At 42.6% G+C, this 19,004-nt stretch overlaps 1 protein-coding gene and 1 long non-coding RNA gene across 2 annotated transcripts in view; one reads left to right on the top strand and one right to left on the bottom strand.

The window, feature by feature from the left end:
- The window catches only part of DZANK1 (double zinc ribbon and ankyrin repeat domains 1), a 498,878-nt gene that overhangs the window by 263,544 nt on the left and 216,330 nt on the right, over positions 1 to 19,004 (bottom strand).
- On the top strand, positions 340 to 18,419 carry LOC134157246 (uncharacterized). The gene is made up of 2 exons (XR_009962241.1): positions 340 to 446; positions 18,242 to 18,419. It is a non-coding gene; the product is annotated as an uncharacterized LOC134157246 (long non-coding RNA).

Genomic DNA, 19,004 nt, shown 5'->3' with positions numbered 1-19,004 from the left:
TGGGAGAAATTGGGACTGAAACCAAAGATGGTACAAATAAGCTCTGATTTATCTTACTGCCTTTCAGTCAGACTGTTCAATGGTATTGATATGTTTCCATGGAAAATGTGGTTGCACTGAATCAGCGTTTTCTGAGAGGAGTATTGTTTTGGCAGTGGACCATTTCGCTATTTTCTTCCCCAACAAGACCCAGGATTACTTCGTAGCATAGAAATGAATGTTGCTCGAGAAACGTATACCCATTCAGTGTTTCGTTCTGTCACTGAAAGTCTAACTTAATTCTGCTTTTACCCTGCTTTGGATAGAGAATGAATAACTGCTGACTTTTTCCTCTTCCTTAGAGAAACTTCTGTCGGATTAAAGAAGAATTCAGGGAGTCAGGATGTTGTTTCAAGAGAGAGAAGACTTGCTAGAGCTTTGGGATGTTATGGGGATGTTGTGCCAAGGTATGTTTTCCTGTAGTGAAGTAGTGCAAATGTTGTTCTCTTTCTTATATTGGACATCATGAACTGTCCTGGGGGAACATCACCATTTTCAAGCTCTTTGGCTGCAGAATGCTTCGTTTCCCTTTCAGCGATGCCTTTAAACCGACTTCCTTCAACACTCCACCCTCCAATTCCCCCCCAAGTTGCACAGTATTTTATAATTAATGGGTAAAATATGTGAACAGGAATAGCAATGCCCACAAAGGGTCTTTTAAAATACACTCTTTTGAGATTGTTATTTAAATACTGCAGGACTGGAATCGATTGAAAATACTTCCTCAGTGCACAAACCAATGGAAATCTATAATAACCTCTGGAGAGAGAAAAATCAAAGTTTGTGGGTTCAGTGACCGTGAGAAGACTCATCAGCTCCAAAGCTGAGTATGCATGGTGTCAAAGCAGTTTTCTGCTGAACAAAAGTATTCGCTATACAGTAATTTCCTTTGGCTTATTTCTGCAGTAACTGCACTGGTTAGTCCTTTTTAGGAGATTGGAACAGAAAGGAAGGGATTGCATCCCTTGCTATAGATTAACACAGTTAAGAATAGCTGTAGGAGAGTAGTAGAATCATAGAATGGTTTGAGTTGGAAGGGACCTTAAAGCTCACCCACTACCAACCCCCTGCCACAGGCAGGGATACCTTCCACGAGACCAGCTCGCTTCAGGCCTTGTTCACCTTGGCCTTGAACACTGCCACGGATGGGGCAGCCACAGCTTCTCTGGGCAACCTGTGCCAGGGCCTCAGCACCCTCACAGGGAAGAATTTCTTCCTAAAGTCTCTTCTCAGTCTCCCCTCTGTCAGGTTAAAGCCATTCCCCCTTGTCCTGTCCCTACAGGCCCTTGTCAAAAGCCTCTCTCCAGATTTGTTGTTGGCCCCTTTAGGCACTGAAAGCTGCTGTAAGGTCTCCGTGGAGGCTTCTCCAAGCTGAACCAGCCCATCTCTCTCAGCCTGGCTCCATAGCAGAAGTGCTCTGGCCCTTGAAAGCAATTCATTTGAAGAGGGTTGTATGTGACTCTTTTTAGGGTAAGTTTTCCTGAAGTGCTTCAAAAAACATATGGGGATGTCAGTGTTGCTCTTGTGTATTATACTATAATTTCTTAAATAATCTTTGTTTAAAATAATTGCTACTGTATTAGAAGTTGCATTCATCCAGTAGCCAGTTACAAGGTGTCTACGTGAAGCATTGCCAAAACAGATCTTTTATAATACTGAATTTATATGCAGACTGTATTCATCCTTATACCACATTCAGTGAATTCTTAAATGTAATCTTTCAATAATTCTGTCACTCAGTTGTCTAACAAGTTTCTCATGGCATAATGAAGTTTATTCTTAGACAGTGAAAGACAGAACAGCCACCTCCACTGGGCTTATATCTTCTTTTTTTGGATAATAATTTTTGTTAGGAAAGAATATACTTGAGGGTTTGCTGCCTTCCGAAGCTGACTCTGGAAGTAGTATTCTGGAAACACAGCAGAGGGATCCATGAGAGTGTGTTATGGATAATGGGGTAGTCTGGTAAGGAATTTGAGGAACATTCAGTGCACTACTGAGCTAGTTAGGAGAGTGAAAAATGCAGCACTGGAAAAACAAAGCTAGATCGTTGAGATGAATCTAGCATCTCTTGCTAGAGCCAGAGATGAACTTGTGAATTTGATGCAGAAAAGGAGGTGTAAAAACAAAGTCATGGAATGGTTGGAAGGGACCATTAAAGATTAACTAGTCCACCCCCCCTGCAGTGAGCAGGCTGCTCAAAGCCCTTTCCAGCCTGACTGTGAATGTTTCCAGGGATGGGGCATCTGCCACCTTTTTGGGCAACCTGTGCCAGTGTTTCACCAGCATCACTATAAAAAAATTCTTCCTTATGGCTCATCTAAGTTGACCCTTTCTTAATTTAAAACCACTGCGTCTTGTCCTATCACTATTCAAAAGTCCTATTAAAAAGTCCTGTTAAGTCTGTCCCCAGATTTCTTACAAGCCCCCTTTAAGATTGAAAAGCCACTCAGCTTGGTGTCATCTGCAAGTTTCTGGAGGGTGCATTTGATCATACTGTGTCGTTATGATATTAAATAGTGCTGGCCCTAGTACTGTCCCCTGAGGGACACCACTTGTCACTGATGTCCATCTTGACATTGAGTCATTGACCACTACTCCCTGGATGTGACCACCCAAGGAATTCCTCATCCTCCAAACAGTTCATCTGACAAATCCATATCTCTCCAATTTAGAGGAAGGATGTTTGTGGGGGACCATGTTAAAGGCTTTACAGAAGTCCAGATAGGTGACATTGGTAGCTCTTCCCTTGCCTGCTCATGTAGTTACTCCGAGATGATACTTCTGCCTTGGAGATGAGAAGACTAATAGTGATGGGAGTTTAAAGAGAGGCGAGTTAAACTGAGTGTAACTTTCAAAGTCATCCCCAGGGAGAGGGGTGTTGGACCTGTTCAAGAAGATGAGGTGTACATCTCGTATCTGACTGTCTTACAATACAGTAAGAACACCTTCAACAAAGCCATAACCCCTGGTTCACATCAAGGCAAAGAAAGGATAATAGCCATTATGATATGACATATTAGATATGACAAAAAGCGTAAAGAAATACTACATGGATAGGAGAGGAAGCCACTAGTGAGCAGAGGACAGAAGAATAGTCAGCAAGAGTACAGAACTAAACTAAGTAGTATAAGAAAAGAAATCTGAGTGATTCACCCTTATCTTACTGACACATTGCCCTTGCATTCAGTTTGTAAATAATATCACAGTGAGACACACTGAGAAGACACGCAAAAACCCCAAACTAGGCTGTTCAGTATAACAAACTTTTATATGCAAACCAGCTTCCAGACTTGAGAACCTTTAAGATACGTGTATCCAGATGAAGCAGCTCTGCAGCAGTACTGAATTGAAAGTAAGCAATCAGCAAAATCTAAAGATGTTTTTGGTGGAATTAATTCAATTGTGACCTAAACAGGCTGCCCAGGGAGGTTGTGGAGTCTCCTTCCCTGGAGACATTCAAAACGAGCCTGGACACATTCCTGTGTAACATTATCTAGGTGTTCCTGCTCCGGCAGGGGGATTGGACTAGATGATCTTTCGAGGTCCCTTCCAATCTCTAGCATACTGTGATACTGTGTAAACTGCAACGAAAACTCAATTCAGCTGTGTACAGGGAGGTGAAAATCTTGAAGCAGCATGCAACTTGTAAACTCCAAGTATTTTCCCTAAGCTAGTTTGCATTTCTAGCACATTTTTGTCTGCTTGTTCTACTTCCATTTGGTAGGCATACCAAATGAGGCATTACTGTAGTTGCAGCTATATGAAATACATTGTGTTCCTTTGTCATGCTGCATTAAACTGTAAAGCCATTAATGACCAATACAAGGAATGGTGTCATTAAACAGGCTTAAATAGACAGAGCTGAGATCATTAGTGAAGCCAGTAGATTGGAGATGCAAACTTTGGGGACAAATTGCCACCATGCTCAATTTATTACTGTATTAAAGTCCACGAGATGTGGAAATAGCATTGAAAATTAGTAGGGATGTAATGCCCATCTTGTTTGAAATTAAGGGGTATTTGTTAAACACAGTAGATCAATTACAGGTTTTAGGCATAGCTTTCTGTTGCTATTCCCATGGGAGGTGGGCCATCTGCAGCTTAACCCTTTAAAGTGAAGTGATGGATTTTCAGGCTCTGCAATATCATGATCTCTGTTTATGTAGCTGTGCTGAAGCTGCTGTATAGAACATAGAATCACAAAATGGTTTGGGTTGAAGGGGACCTTAAAGCTCATCCAGTTCCAACCCCCTGCCATGGGCAGGGACACCTTCCACTAGACCAGGTTGCTCCAAGCCCCATCCAACCTGGCCTTGAACACTGGCAGGGATTGGGCAGCTACAGCTTTTCAGGGCAGCCTGTGCCAGGGCCTCACAACCCTCACAGGGAAGAATTTCCTCCCAGTGTCTTATCTCAATCTCCCCTCTGTCAGTTTAAAGCCATTCCCCAAGTCCTGTCCCTACAGGCCCTTGTCAAAAGCCCCTCTCCAGATTTGTTGTTGGCCCCTTTAGGCACTGGAAGCTGCTCTAAGGTCTCCTTGGAGCCTTCTCTTCTCCAGGCTGACCAAGCCCAGCTCTCTCAGCCTGTCTCCATAGCAGACCTGCTCCAGCTCCCGGAGCACCTCCGTGGCCTCCTCTGGACCCACTCCAACAGCTCCACGTCCCTCTTGTATTGTTTCCCCAGATCTGTACACAGGACTGCAAAGGGGGTTTCAGCAGAGCAGAGTAGAGGGGGAAAAAACCCTTCCTTGACCTGCTTGGGGTGTACTGTCTCAGAGGATAACTGGATAGCTGTGTACTGCACAACCAGTGCATAGTCCCTTTTACAGTATAGTTGTTTGTACTCCGTAACAACTCTTAGGTTATCACAAATCCACAGTCCTTAAATGTGTTGTATGGTTTTATGAGAAGGCAGAGATTATATTTTTCAAAACAGTTCAGCTCTGTTTTTAAGGACGTGCAAGCACATGAGGTGAGGAAGGAGGGGAGGGTGGTGGGGAGTGACCAGTCCTAAACCGGCAGAGGGAGGTGAATCTGAAATTTAGTTTCTCTCTCAAAGATAGGTGACTTCCTGGCCCTTAGTCAGGGCCTTTGTAAGAGGGTTCCCTTGCTGCCATCATTGCAGATGGGGATGCTTAATGGGTCTGATCCATGTTTTATGAGGTACCACCACAGGTGGCAGAGCAACCACCCAATTTTTCTGAACATCAGGTGCAGTCATGCAGCAAGCAGGGAACCTCAAATAGGAGCCCTTCCTCAGTGTGAGAACCAGGCAGTGGGAAGGTAAAGGGATTAGGTCTGTGTAGCTCAGTCATGGAGGTGACAGGACCACACTCTCTTGGCTGCTTGTGTAATTCAGGAAGCAGAAACACTGCAAAAGCAGAATGCTGTGCCCTGGACATTGCTCTGGGAAGGAGGCAGAGAGACAGCTTTCATGTGTTACGAGCTGCTGCCTCTTTTTTATGTGACCATGGACAAAGTGTGGCTGCCTCCTCAACACTCCGGTTGTGAGCGGCACCCAGTGGAACCTGGGAGGGATGGGTGTCCTGGGGAGAGAAGCTGCCGATTGTGGATCTTTGGCAGAGTGGTAAGTACAACACATGAGCAAAGCTGCTGCCAGGCAACCTAGTTTGAAGGCCAGAAATAGCACAATGCATTAGCATTGCTTGAGCCACAGTGGAAGTGGCCTGAACATGAGCCAGGGTTTTTTGTGGATTCTGCTTTTGAATGTGTAACTCCAAATTCCTCCCAAGACACATTTGAAGACTTTTATTTCTATCTTGGAATATGTTTTGCTTTGCTTGTATTGCTTGGGCACGTAAATAGATCTTGACCTCAGACCAAAATGAGACTCAGTGGGCAGGCTCCAGAGATATGGGATAGGCAAGGGCCAAGTCACTGATGTAAATAATAAGGGAATAAGAATCTTTGAACAGGGCTAAGAGCACAACCCTGTGAGCAGAAAGAGTGGTGAGGCTCAAGGGGCCATGGGGCTTTAGAAAATGCTACTTCAGGGAACCAGGCTGTTTAACGGATCTGAGTTGGTGCATCAAGGGATATGAGCTCCATCCTGTGCTGAAGAGGACCCATTTTGGAGATGTGAGGTTGACATCTACTTAGCAGTGTAGTTGTACCTATTGTTACGCTTCAGCCTGCTATTTCAGCCCCACGTCTGGTGCCTGTGTTATCCTTTAATGTGAGCCAAATGTATTTGGCAAGGGAGCAGAAGAGACTCGCAACAGTGACTTCTAATAACCCCAGAATTAAGAGGCTGGAAAGGGGTTGGCCTGAGGCCAGTACATTCTGAGAGTCCAGAGCACCCTGCTGACATGCTGTTACCTGGGCAGCAGGGTCTTGAAATCTCGGGTCAAGAGAGTCCAAGGCCAGAGCTTTGCTTGAGTGGTTAAACCACAGAACAGGCTAGTTCCTGACCTGAGTATAGCAAACACTGGGAACAGACTGGTGTTGAAGCAGATGTACCTTGGATGCCTAATTCCAGTGCTTTGCAAAGTAAGACTGACTGGAAGGTACACAGATGTTGTGGAGAATAAGGTGAAAACCTCAATTTTTTAATTTCTGAATCAAGTTTGCTTGTATCAAAATGTTCATTGTCCCTGTAATGATCCTTCCAGAAGGCAGGTGAAGTAAAATTAATAGTACTTCGTCTTCACAATGACTGCTTCTTCAGTACCTCTGCATGAGCTGTCTGTTGGCATGGAAACATGATGCTAGAGCTTTGAGAGCTCATCTGAAGAGGCCAGTGTTTCCCGCAAGTCCCCCACCTCTCCTGACTGTCTCCAGCTGATCAGCCTTCCACAGCTCAATCCTAATTGGAAACTGAGCACAAACTGTGGCAGTGCTCAGGGACAAAAGGAAGGAAAAGTTTGAGCTTCTCAGTAATGAATACAGCAGGTTGTAAGGAAAGAGCAGAGGGTAGTGGAGGGAGCAGTAATCTGAAATATGAAATACCATCCGATTTTCTCAGTTAAACTTACTTGGCTCCGTCAGTGGCAGATTCTACCCAGTTTCCATACTTTCATGGCAGCAGTACACTCTGGCCCATGTGACTGTGGTTATAACAATGACCTGGCTAAGAATTAGTGTAGTAGAGCTTTTTTAACTAGAGTGCATTGGCATATTTATACTTATTAAGACAAATGTATTAGAAGTCATTGAGAATTATGGTGATGTGCTCTTACTGTATTTATTGAGTCAATTTATTTGACTAAATCTCTTGATCATATCTCATTGTAGAAACTTAAGTGAATGCTAGTTTCTACTACTAATAAAGCTACCCCTGTAACTATGCATAAGATAAACATGTTTGTAGGTACCTACTGCGTCTAAGCCCAGAAAAAGGAAATAATATAAAACTCATTGCAAATGCGTTAAAGATTGCTCTTCACTGTAATACATTCACTTAGTTTTTCTTTGATTTTCTGCATTAGACATTAGGAGGAAATTCTTCCCTGTGAGGATGATGAGGCACTGGCACAGGGTGCCCTGAGAAGCTGTGGCTGCCCCATCCCTGGCAGTGTTCAAGGCCAGGTTGGACAGGGCTTGGAGCAAGCTGCTCTAGTGGAAGGTGTCCCTGTGCATTGCAGGGATGAGCATTAAGGTCCCTTCCAACCCAAACCAGTCTGTGGTTCTGTGATTATAGTTTTTTCCTGTGAAATAATACCAAAGACCTGCTGGATAAAGTGATTTTATTCTACTTTGTCTGGTGCCTTTTACAGTAATGACATTAATATGAAATCTTTAGAACACTTGTGTGAAATTATTGCCCAAATATTTTCAGCATATCTTTGTTGAAGTACTTTGTCACAGGGCTTCATTTAATGGGAAAGCTCAAAGGGGGTATCACTCGTGTTGTTTAATGCCCTGCACGTTTGATATAAATCCACAAAATTGACAGACATGACTTCAGAGCATCCCACAGTGGCACAAGCAGCCTCTCATTGTGGTGGAATATTGTTTTAACATGTCAAAGTGTATTTGAGAAATCGTAAGATTACCCGTGGCTAATGCTCTTGGCTTCATTGCGATGATTAAATAGATGCTGGGTTTGCAGCACATCCTGCAGCCCTTTGTTAAGCCTGACCTTTCCTCCTGGCTGCAGTGCACTGTGGCACATTAGCATGTGTTCTGCTCATTACAGAGAGAGGCAGTTGCCATTCTGAACAACGTCAGATGTCCCAGTTAGTGCACAATCTGATTTCCTTTTACCTTGGCCTTAACCCACTATCACTGAATATCCTGAACAAATGCTGAGGACAGTTGGCAATGCTGTAGAAAAATTGATCTCAGCATCTGGCACAACATGTTTGGCACAAGTGTTGTGCCTCTCTTTGTCCCTTTGTCTCCCTTTGTCTTGCATAAATATTTATATCTTTAATTATGAATCTTTCATATAGTTGGGGACTGGCTGAGATTAGAGCAGCTTTCAGTGCCTAAAGGGGCCAACAGGAAATCTGGAGAGGGACTTTTGACAAGGGCCTGTAGGGACAGGACAAGGGGGAATGGCTTTAACCTGAGAGAGGGGAGACTGAGATGAGACATTAGGAAGAAATTCTTCCCTGTGAGGGTGCTGAGGCCCTGGCACAGGGTGCCCAGAGAAGCTGTGGCTGCCCCATCCCTGGCAGTGTTCAAGGCCAGGTTGGACACAGGGGCTTCGAGCAAGCTGCTCTAGTGGAAGGTGTCCCTGCCCATGTCAGGGGGTTGGAACTGGATGAGCTTTAAGGTCCCTTCCAGCCCAAACCAGTCTATGATTCTAGGAACATAGTGCTAAGGTACCACACTGAGGTTCATAATGAGCCTGGCATATAAGGCAGTGAGGAAAGGATGTCTAAAAGGCCAAATATGCTTTGCAAACTAGAAGCGCATTTCTTATGTGTTCTAGCAAGCCTTTTTGGTCTTTGGTGGCATGCGTTTTGGTCATGACAAGGAATTAGTGTGACAACAGCAGAAGTAACAATGGAGACTGAATCCTGATCTTGTTTAATATGAATAAATTTCATTGGTCACAGTGAAGATGTTTCAAACCAACGCCAGTGTAATGAAATCCCAATCTCATTGTAAAGAGAAGTGGTGTTCAGCAACTTAAAAAGCCAATAATGTGGTGATAACATAGGTCTGGGCTACCTCAGCCCTTTCTGCTTTGAGTGACGCTCTTGCTGTCTCATCCCATTCTTACAGTTTATTTTTGTTGTTACTACATTTCGCAAAGTGTTGGGTCTGGTATCGCATTGTGGATCCTCTTAGGTGAGAAACTGGAAACAGCTGTAAATGAAATGGAAGAGGTGGTACATGGTAACAAGGGATATATATCTCTTAAGAAGGGAAACTATGCAAAAGATAGTTTTATGAGAACCAAGCAGATTTCGCAAAGAAATAGCAGCTTTACCTCCAATTTCTACTAGAAAAGCTCATTAATGTGTGGCCAGTTTGTTAGCGAGGCATTAGTTTATGTCCCATGGAAATGCTGGCTGAGCTACTGTAGCCACTGACCTGCTCTTGTGTGACATCCTACTGCTTTCAGATGCTGGGGAACGTTTTTGTGGAGGTCTAGGGGTGCAGCACACCTGGCTTTTAAGTGATGGACTGCTTCTTTGCAGTGTTCACTGCTGCTCCGTGGTGTTAACATCCTTAGTGTAAAGCCTTACTTAAAGAGTGACATTTCAACTCTGCTTTTATTTTCTTCTCACGTGAATTAAAAAGTGAAGTGGGTTCCAATTATGATTTTACATCAGCATTAGATGAATAAAAAACTTTAAGTTAATTTCAGTTAATGTGATTGATTTAAAATAAGCTTCTACTAATGTATAAATGTAACTAGGGAAGGACTGGTATCACACCATGGGTTTTAGTCTGACCGTGCACTGCTGCAAAGCTCCTTCTGTTTATCTATGTGAATAATTCTGCTGATTTCAGTGTAAGATCAGAAAGTTGGATAATTTGACCTTTTGAATCTGTTCTACTTGTCTTCCTGCTGTGAAGCAAAGGATCCTCTCAGACTCTGTGTTCTTTCATTTGAAGAGGCTTCTGTCACCTCAGTGAAAATAGAGGTCATATCCTCAGTTGTGTGTATTACCCAGTTGCATTCAAGTTAATAGTTATGTCTGTTTTCTGACCTGAGAGCATATCCCACATTGTTTCACAAGCATCTTGCATGTATGGAAACAGATCAAAGCAACTGAGCGGGAAAAGATGCTTTCACTATGCGATGAGGTAGATGCACTCAGTGTCTGTAAAAATGTCCAGCGTGATCTCTAACGCTACATTATTCACTCCAGTGTTTGTTCTCAAGCACCAAGGGCTTCTGCTTTTGTCATGTGTTAATGCTTGATCAAGCCTTGAAGCTTAAAGTTTTAACCAGAATGCTGCACACAACTTGAGCTAAGAGGTGAATCAGCAAATTTGATACCTTGGTCTGTCATCACTGAAGAAAAACAAATCTTTCAAGATGCACTGTGCATACCAACGCTTCTCATAATCCCTGCAAGTTGGGAGGAATTGTGTGTACTGAAGCAATAGATACTTGAGTTAATATTACCTTGTTCAGTTAATCCTACCTTTCAGCTGCATGTCCTTCAGTGTATTTTGAGTTTGAATAAAATGGCTTTGCAAAAAATCGTTGAAAACAAACTGCTAAATGAAAGCACTTGGAGAACTGATAGTTTCCCTAGTCCTGCAATAAGCCCATTAGTTATTGTCTGGACAGCTAATACTGTATTTCATTGCATAATGATGTTCTTCTGCCTACATGAGTATCTCAAAGAGGGACTTTCAAAGTACAAGGGGAAATGAAGTTCTGCCTTGTTTTCAATTTGGCTATCAACATCTCTTTCCTTTAAATGCTTTTCAGAATTCTCTAGTGAGAAGGGGAGAAAAGAATGTTTTCTCCAAAAGGTAGTATGTCTTCTAAAGTCTTGCCTAGAGAAGCTGTGGCTGCTCCATCCTGGCAGTGTTCAAGGCCAGGTTGGATGGGGCTTAGAGTAAGCTGGTCTAGTGGAAGCTGTCCCTGCCCATGGCAGAGGGTTGGAACTGGATGATCTCTAAGGTCCCTTCCAACACAACCCAGTCTGGGATTCTGTTTCTAGTTTTAGTTTTGAACTGCATTAGTGGTTTTAACCCTTAGGTCTTCTAACTGTCTGTTTAGCTTAAAAGAAGAAACTGGCTTAAGTTTGTAGGGCATGTCTCTTCTAGGGACATTTGCTGTTTGTACTGCAAGGCTGTTAGCTCTTCCTCTGCAATTTGGTGTCGGTCTTTTTGGTATTAGTTGGGCAATGATGTGACAATATGGCGATGCTTGCTGTTCATTTTTATCTGTGATATTTAGCTTGGGATGCTAAAAGATCCTTCTGCTGCTCCAACTAATTTGGAGACATCAGAAAATCTGCTGTGATGACTGTGAGGAACAGAGAGATCTGACTCCTGGCCCAGTGCAGCGATTTGTGAACTAGTTCATTTCTGCAGCTAGAACTCCTTCCTTTGCTTGCATTGCCTTAGCAAGAGCAGGGCAGTAGAGAGCAATGTTGGTGAAAACTTCTGGTGAATTTTTGGACTTCAGTCTTTTGCTGTGTGCAGGACTGCAGCCTGAGAGTTGACTCAAGGCTGTTTTTTGTGTCACTGAGGAAGTCACGGAACTCTTCTTGCTTCAGTTGATGAAGATTAATTGTGTTTCAGAAATACTTTGAGATTGTCATCTGGATGGAATCATAGAAGTGCAAAATGTGAACACTGCATGAAAGTCTATGGTTCAGCAAACTGAAGAAGCACTGAGGAATATCATAGAATGGTTTGGGTTGAAAGGGACCTTAAAACTCATCCAGTTCCAAACTCCTGCCACAGGCAGGGACACCTTCCACTGGATCAGGTTGCTCCAAGCCCCATCCAGCCTGGCCTTGACCACTGCCATGGACGCGGCAGCCACAGCTTCTCTGGGCACCCTGTGCCAGGGCCTCAGCACCCTCACAGGGAAGAATTTCTTCCTAATGTCTCATCTCAATCTCCCCTCTGTCAGGTTAAAGCCATTCCCTTTGTCCTGTTCCTACAGGCCCTGCCAAAAGCCCCTCTCCAGATTTCTTGTTGGCCCCTTTAGACATTGGAAGCTGCTCTAAGGTCTCACTGGAGCCTTCTCCAGATTTCTTGTAGGCCCCCTTTAGCTATTAGTTGAAGAATGATACAGCTGAACACTGTCCAGCTGTTGCTGAATCATCTTCATATCCCTAGGGATTGTAGTTCTCAAGGGTAAACATTTTCTTTTGTTGTTATTGTGGGTTTTTTTTGTGTTTTGTTGTTTTTTGGTTGTGGTGGGGTTTTTTTTTGAGTACACAGAAGGAAATGAATGAAATGTTTACTTGCGAGGTGACTGTCTCCTTGAAAGGCTTCATACCCATATTTTAAGTGTTGCAAGTGAGATGCAGTGTTATGTTGTCCATGTATGACTTCTCACATGTTCTTTTTTTCAGAAATACAGTAAAAATAAATTGTCCTTAATGTATCATTTGCAAAGCAAGTTTTCACCTCCTGGGTTAAAATTCTTTCTTGAGTAGGAAAAAATATAATAGTCTGTCATTCCTTCCCCTGCACATTGCTCTGCTTGTGTGAATAGCACAGATCTGTTGACTCCTGCCATATGTGGCTGGTTTAAAAGTGACAGTCCAAATGTCAAGGTTTTCCCAGATATCCTCCTTTCTTAGATCTCTGTATCTGTTATTGTTTTCTAATTGGAATTCTCATTCATGATTGGAAAAAAAATATTAAACCCAGAACATTTCCATAATATACAGCAAGCATTAAGCAACTTAAACATATAGTTGGAAAGGGATGAGTAGTTTGCAGAGAATAGCATTTAGGAGAAAGTCCCTTTCAGCATTTGCAGTGTACTTGTCAGCAGACTGTGGTTTACTCAGGTTTTGGATTTTTTTCAGCAGATATTTTTGACTGTTTACTCTATTGATTGTCAGTGAATATTCAGTGTTTGAGCTGTGTGCCTATGAGCTCTGTGCCTACAGGCTATTGATCAGAAGCATTTTATAATGGCTTTTCTGCTCCTTGATTAGACAAACATGCGAGCACAAATAAGTGTGTGGGTGAAGCTGAGGCTTGATTACCAGCAACACTCTTTCTTAGGGTTTTAGAATTTCTCCAAAGCCTTCCATTAGAAAAACAAGGTAATTCAAACTGTTAGAGATCCAACCCAAAAGATTCAAGAAGGACTGAAAAAGGACTTAAAATGTCCAAATAAATAGTTGTGGACATATTTCTTTTATAATTTTCCTTGTATTTAGACCAGGGGAGATCACAGGTTATGGAGATCCAAGCGATCACTTTGTAAATAGCACTAGCATTAAAGTTTACTGCCTAATCTGGGACAAGCACTTCTGTTGATCCTCATTCTTCAGCTGTGATCCACAGGAACCTCACTGGGGTTGACTCCCCCCATGACTGGGGATATGGGCAGCATTGCCTCCTCCATGACCAAGCCCTTAGATGACTGATGCCTGGGGACTTTACGTAGCAACTAAGATGCATCTTTACAAAGAAGGATATGATCTCAGTTTCCAACGAAACCACTGAGATCCCTGTTGTACTGTGGTCTGGGAATAGGAATAGAGGAAAAATATTAACCAAGAAATGCTGCACCATTCCTTATGGTCTGTGAAAGCCCCTAGTAAAAACTAAAGAACATTACTGCTACTGAAAACACTGTTCAAACTCCAATCTGGGTCCTTTGAACTTGTCAGTTTTATCTCATAAGCTCACTTTGGTTCATGCAGAGGGGCCAGGGGGAAGAGCAAGAATTGTGTTCTTCAGCCATCAAGCCGCTGGGAGATGTCAAGCTGTCAGGCTCTGATGGAGGGAGCCAGAGAAGCTGATGAAGTCACGTAAGAATGAGACAGCATCTCTTCTCTCTTCTCCACTCTTTCCCCTTCTCTCTCTTCTCTCTTCTCCTCTCCAGCACTGTTCTGAAGTTGACCTCAGCTACATAAGCAGAAGCTTACGAGAGAATGAGAAGGGTGGATGCCAGTAAATTACTTCTCACATTCAGTAGTGCAACAGTGTTTTAGAGTGGGAGAGAAGGTCAGTTCACCATAGCCCAGGTTTTACCTGCTATGTCTGAGCACATGCTGTCTATGTACCTTTACCAGGGTTCATAAAGTGGTTTGCACTGGGAGTAATGCAAGCTGAATTATTTATTTCTCTTAATGCAGATCATCATAAATTGTTGGGGAACTGCGAGAGTATTTGTTAATACTTATTTGCAAAGGCTGAGGTTTGCAAAATATGTGATATTCCTGGAGGTCCTCACTGTCACAGTGAAAACAAGGATTCAGAGAATCTAAATGGGAATTTTGCTCTTGAAATTGGTAAGCCTGGGATGAGGACCAGGACAATGTATTGATTGATGAACTGCCCTGAGTCAGCTACTGAAAAGTTACAGAGCAGGCAAATCACAAATTAACAAATTCCAAATAATACACTTTTCTTGCAGAAAATCTTTATATATCCTTGTGTGCTGAGCAGTCCAACTGACTAACATGGCACTCCTTTAGTTTCTTTGCTTCCCCCAAATTTCAGCAGTGGTCAGTCTGTCCACAGTTAGTTTCTCCGTTGGGAGGAGCTGTCATTTCGAGGCTATTTTGAAATTGCCCATCTGTGTGGGCTTTGCTACAAAAAATTAGAATCATGGAATTAGATGAGTTGGAAAAGACCTTTAAGATCAAGTCCAACCATTCCCAGCACTGCCAAGGCTACCAGTAAACAATGTTGCTGAGGGCCTCTTCTGCATGGTTTGTGAACACTTCCAGGGCCAGTGATTTCACCACTGCCCTGGGCAGCCTGTTCCAATGCCTGACTGCCCCTTCAGGAAAGAAACTGGTCCTGATCTCCAGTCTAAATCTCCCCTGGCACAGCTTGAGTCCATTTCCTCTTGTCCCATCTCTTGTTTCTTGGGAGCAGAGCCCAGCCCCCTCCTGGCTCCATCCTCCTTTCAGGCAGTTGTAGAAAGCAGTAAGGTCCACACTGAGCCTTTTCTTCTCCAGATTAAACCTCCCCAGTTCCCTCAGCCGTTCCTCATCACACTTGTGCTCCAGGCCCTTCACCGGCTCCGTTGCCCTTCTTTGAACCTGATGTTAAATAAATAGGTGAATAGTGTGCTGCCAGTCCCCTGTAATGACCAGGGAGCAAGAAGGCTGATACATCTGGACAAACAGCTGTCTTGCAGATTGACAAGCAGATAGATTTCTTTTGTTATACATGACTCGCTGCTACGCTGGTTTCCCTTTCATTTATTTAGCTATGGTTGCTCTCAAGCACATCTGTGCTACAGCCATTTTTCACCTCAGTTTATTTGCCAATATAAGGTATATATAAGATACTCCTCGTGCTCAAACTGAGAGTAACACTGAAAACCTTCCTTTCATGTAGCAGAATATATAGAGTGCTTTGAAGGCCCTGCAGTGAGACAGCTGATCAGTGTGATCTAAGACTTCAAGGCACACAGAGTGCTCAAGAGCACAGGTTGAAATTCAGGTCTTGGCCTTGAGCTTTGCTTTTACGTGTTCTTGTTGGCTGTTTTTTTGCTGCCTTCCAGTTTTGAAGTTGCTGATGCAAGATGATCATGCTTCCTGTAGCCTCTCTGGAGTGCCAGAAATTGCCAGAGTTGCCATAGAGAAACTAGTGTAGGCAAAACAAAAAGACCAGCGAAATCCCACTGACAAACCAGCCAGACCCCCCAAACTTTGAGATTCTGATGTTTCCTATAATGGCAGTTGTGGCACTGGTTCAATACATCGTTATTGACATATTTCAAAGTAAGCTCATTTATCATCTTCTTGCATCTTCAAAGCTTTCTTTTTTTTCTATGGAAAGAACATTAGGCCCAATTCCTAAAGGATATAACCTACATACTGAGGGTACACATTGAGCTGCTGTTTTACTATGCAAAACTCTAATCCCAAATATAAATAGACATCTGTTAGCTATTTGCATGCATGAAAGATGGTGGATGCGTCCACACAAAACTCCTTTGTTTTGGGGGAAGAGCTCGGTGATGCTGAGTTACCATGGAGTGGAAAAGGAATGAAATAATCCATGCTTTTTTGTCAGCAAGAACAGTAACAGCTCGAAGAAGCTTAATTCATTTACACCAAATAGACACTGACTTTACATATTTATTATATTACTGATTTATGCTGTTTATTTCTTCAGTGTTTGTGCTTCATTTTCTTTCTTTTGTTTCTTTTTTTCCTGGGGAGTACTTATTTTTATGGGCTTCCCTTTCATATTTTCTTCTTTCTTTCCTCCAAAACAATGCCATAGTTTTAGAGGGTGAGCACAATCAGAGCACCTGCACTTGAAAAGGTCAGATATTGACACAAATTAAAGCACTGTCATTTTCTTTAAGGTTCAGCTCTTCTAAGAGGAAATTATTTCTTGCAAAGCTCCTTGGCAGATGTTTCAGTGGTGTGTAGATTGTGATGTAGAGCACCAATTCAGTTAACTTGTTACATGCCTGAAAGCTGAGCTTTGCTTGAGGTGGCTGTTCTGAGCAACCTTAGCCTCAAAGTCTAGGTTCATACTGATTACAGATAGAAGTTGGAAGAATGATTTTTTGACCTTGATGTGCTGAAGGCCAAAGAACCAGTGAGATGTCTTGTGATCCTGATGGTAAAGCTTCTTTAGGATAAGCACATGGTCTCGTATCATCATGACTAAGCTTCTGTGAGCCATAGAATCAGCTAGGTTGGAAAAGACCTTCAGGATCATCAAGTCCAACACCATGATGCAGGGGATAGATTCCTGTGAGAGATCCTGAGGATTGTCAAATTATAAATGGATAAATTATAGGAATACTTCATAACAGTTAAGCCATAAAATAAGAGAATACGGTAAGATGTAAGAAAACTGTAGCATATGATACAGGTAATGAAGCACCAAAGCCACAGTAGAGTTTGATTACCTAGAGGAAATCAGTTAAACAGTTGGCAAGGATTGATAATGCCATCTTGCTTTAGAAAGCAACAAAAGCACAGTCTCAGTACTGAATGAATGAACAGCAGCCAGTCATTTGTAGACAGTGAGTGAAAAAAATAATAGAATCATAGAATCCCAGACTGGTTTGGGTTGGAAGGGACCTTAAAGATCATCCAGTTTCGGCCCCCTGCCACAGGCAGGGACACCTTCCACTAGACCAGGTTGCTCCAAGCCCCGTCCAACCTGGCCTTGAACACTGCCAGGGATGGGGCAGCCACGGCTTCTCTGGGCAACCTGTGCTGGTGCCTCATCATCCTCATAGACATAGCTAGGTGATAGTAATATGTCTTCTCAACTACAGTTGACCCCAGCCAGCTATGTTAAGATGATATATATATATACAGCTGGTTCTCTTACAATATGTTCTAGCTAAATCAGGTTAGTTGCCTTGCTGTCAAATAGCCAGATTTTTTCTGGCAGTGAAAACATAAACTGACTGTACTGATGGTAGAAGAACTTCATCAGATGGAGTGAGGGTGGTGAAGGTAGAAGCTCATGTTCTTAAGAAGGGAGTAGAAAGTATCCCATTTGGTTGTGTTGTTGAAGGGTGGGTGGTTTGTGTTGTTTTTTTTTTTGTTTTGTTTTGTAGTATTTTCTTTTTTTCCCTTTCATTTTCTTTTTCCTGTTTTTCATTTTTAATTTTTTTTTTTTTTTTTCCCCTGAGCTGGTTCTGGTTTCATGAGTGTTTTTTTTTTTTTTTTTTTTGTTCCCTTGCTGTATATATTTGTTGGGAAATATGCTATGCAGAGGGACAGAGCCTACCTGAATGATTTGATTCATGATGATTTACTGTGAGGGTGGCGAGACACCGATCTAATACCTGAATGCAATATCAAAGCCATGACATTCTTAAACAATTCAAAAGAATCCATTTGGATTTCACTTGACTGCAGTTATCTGTTAAGGAGCCGTTTTTAGAAAGTCATTCCTGTTTAACTGCTCTGGCATAGTGCAGTTTCTTACCTAAGGAAAAATTCTGTAAGGTTTCTTGCTGATGATCTGAAGAATGTGAGTGAGAGCTGGCAGATGGCTTACAGATATCACTCTGAAATATCTTACACTGACAAATAACGACGGTGTGTATAATTAGCACTCTGCAGATGGTATGCAAAACGATCTGCACTTAGTACAGAAATTCTTTCCTTTTTTTTTTTTGACAGACTATTTTTCAGAGTCAATTTTGAAGACATGGCTTGTAATGCTGCTCAGGATAGACCCAAGTGTAGTTGAGAAGCTACTCCCCGTCTGGTTCTGTGTCAGAAGAGCCCTCAGGCTTTGGGGTCCTCATCCACGTACAAGAGTGTGCTGCCACAATGTAAGTAGTAAAGACATAGATCATATCAGACTAATATAAAGTTTGCAGGCTTGTAAAGAGAGGAGGTCACAACAAGGCACAGCAGAGTTATTGCTTCACTTTTATTAGTCTGAATTTGGTGAACTGTCATATATTTTTAAGCACACAATGCATTTGCAGTCCCAGTGTCCCTTACAGCAGAAGTGATGGTTCTTCCACTTTCATACTGGACCTACTGCTGATCTCTGCTGGTGTTTTTTTTTACCCAGATGTTGGCAAAAGCAACTGGCAAAGAGCAGACTTCATGACCTCTTACTGTGGTGATGTTGCTGCTACCATTCATTTGTATTACTGTACCAGTTACTTGTATTGCATCACAGCCTTCATCTCTGATGAGTTCTGAGAGCTCTGATGAGTTCTGATTGTGTTTGGGACTACAGAAACACAACCTAACATCTTGCTTTAGAGAACTTTCTACTCAGTATAGACTAGAGGCTACAGGTGAGCATATGCAGCTACCTGAGAGTCTGTAAGGAAACAGGACAATGATACATTGTCATCTTAGCATATGACCTTCTTTCAATTATATTGCTGCTGAGGACAATATACAGTTTAGAGGGAAGATGGCG

The sequence above is a fragment of the Pezoporus occidentalis genome, unplaced genomic scaffold (genome assembly GCF_034315485.1).
Source record: "Pezoporus occidentalis ecotype Australia unplaced genomic scaffold, CSIRO_AGI_Poc_V1 ctg93, whole genome shotgun sequence".
Lineage (NCBI taxonomy): Eukaryota > Metazoa > Chordata > Aves > Psittaciformes > Psittacidae > Pezoporus > Pezoporus occidentalis.
The sequence above is the reverse complement of the archived record's forward strand: the minus strand, read 5'-3'. Positions and strand labels throughout refer to the sequence as shown.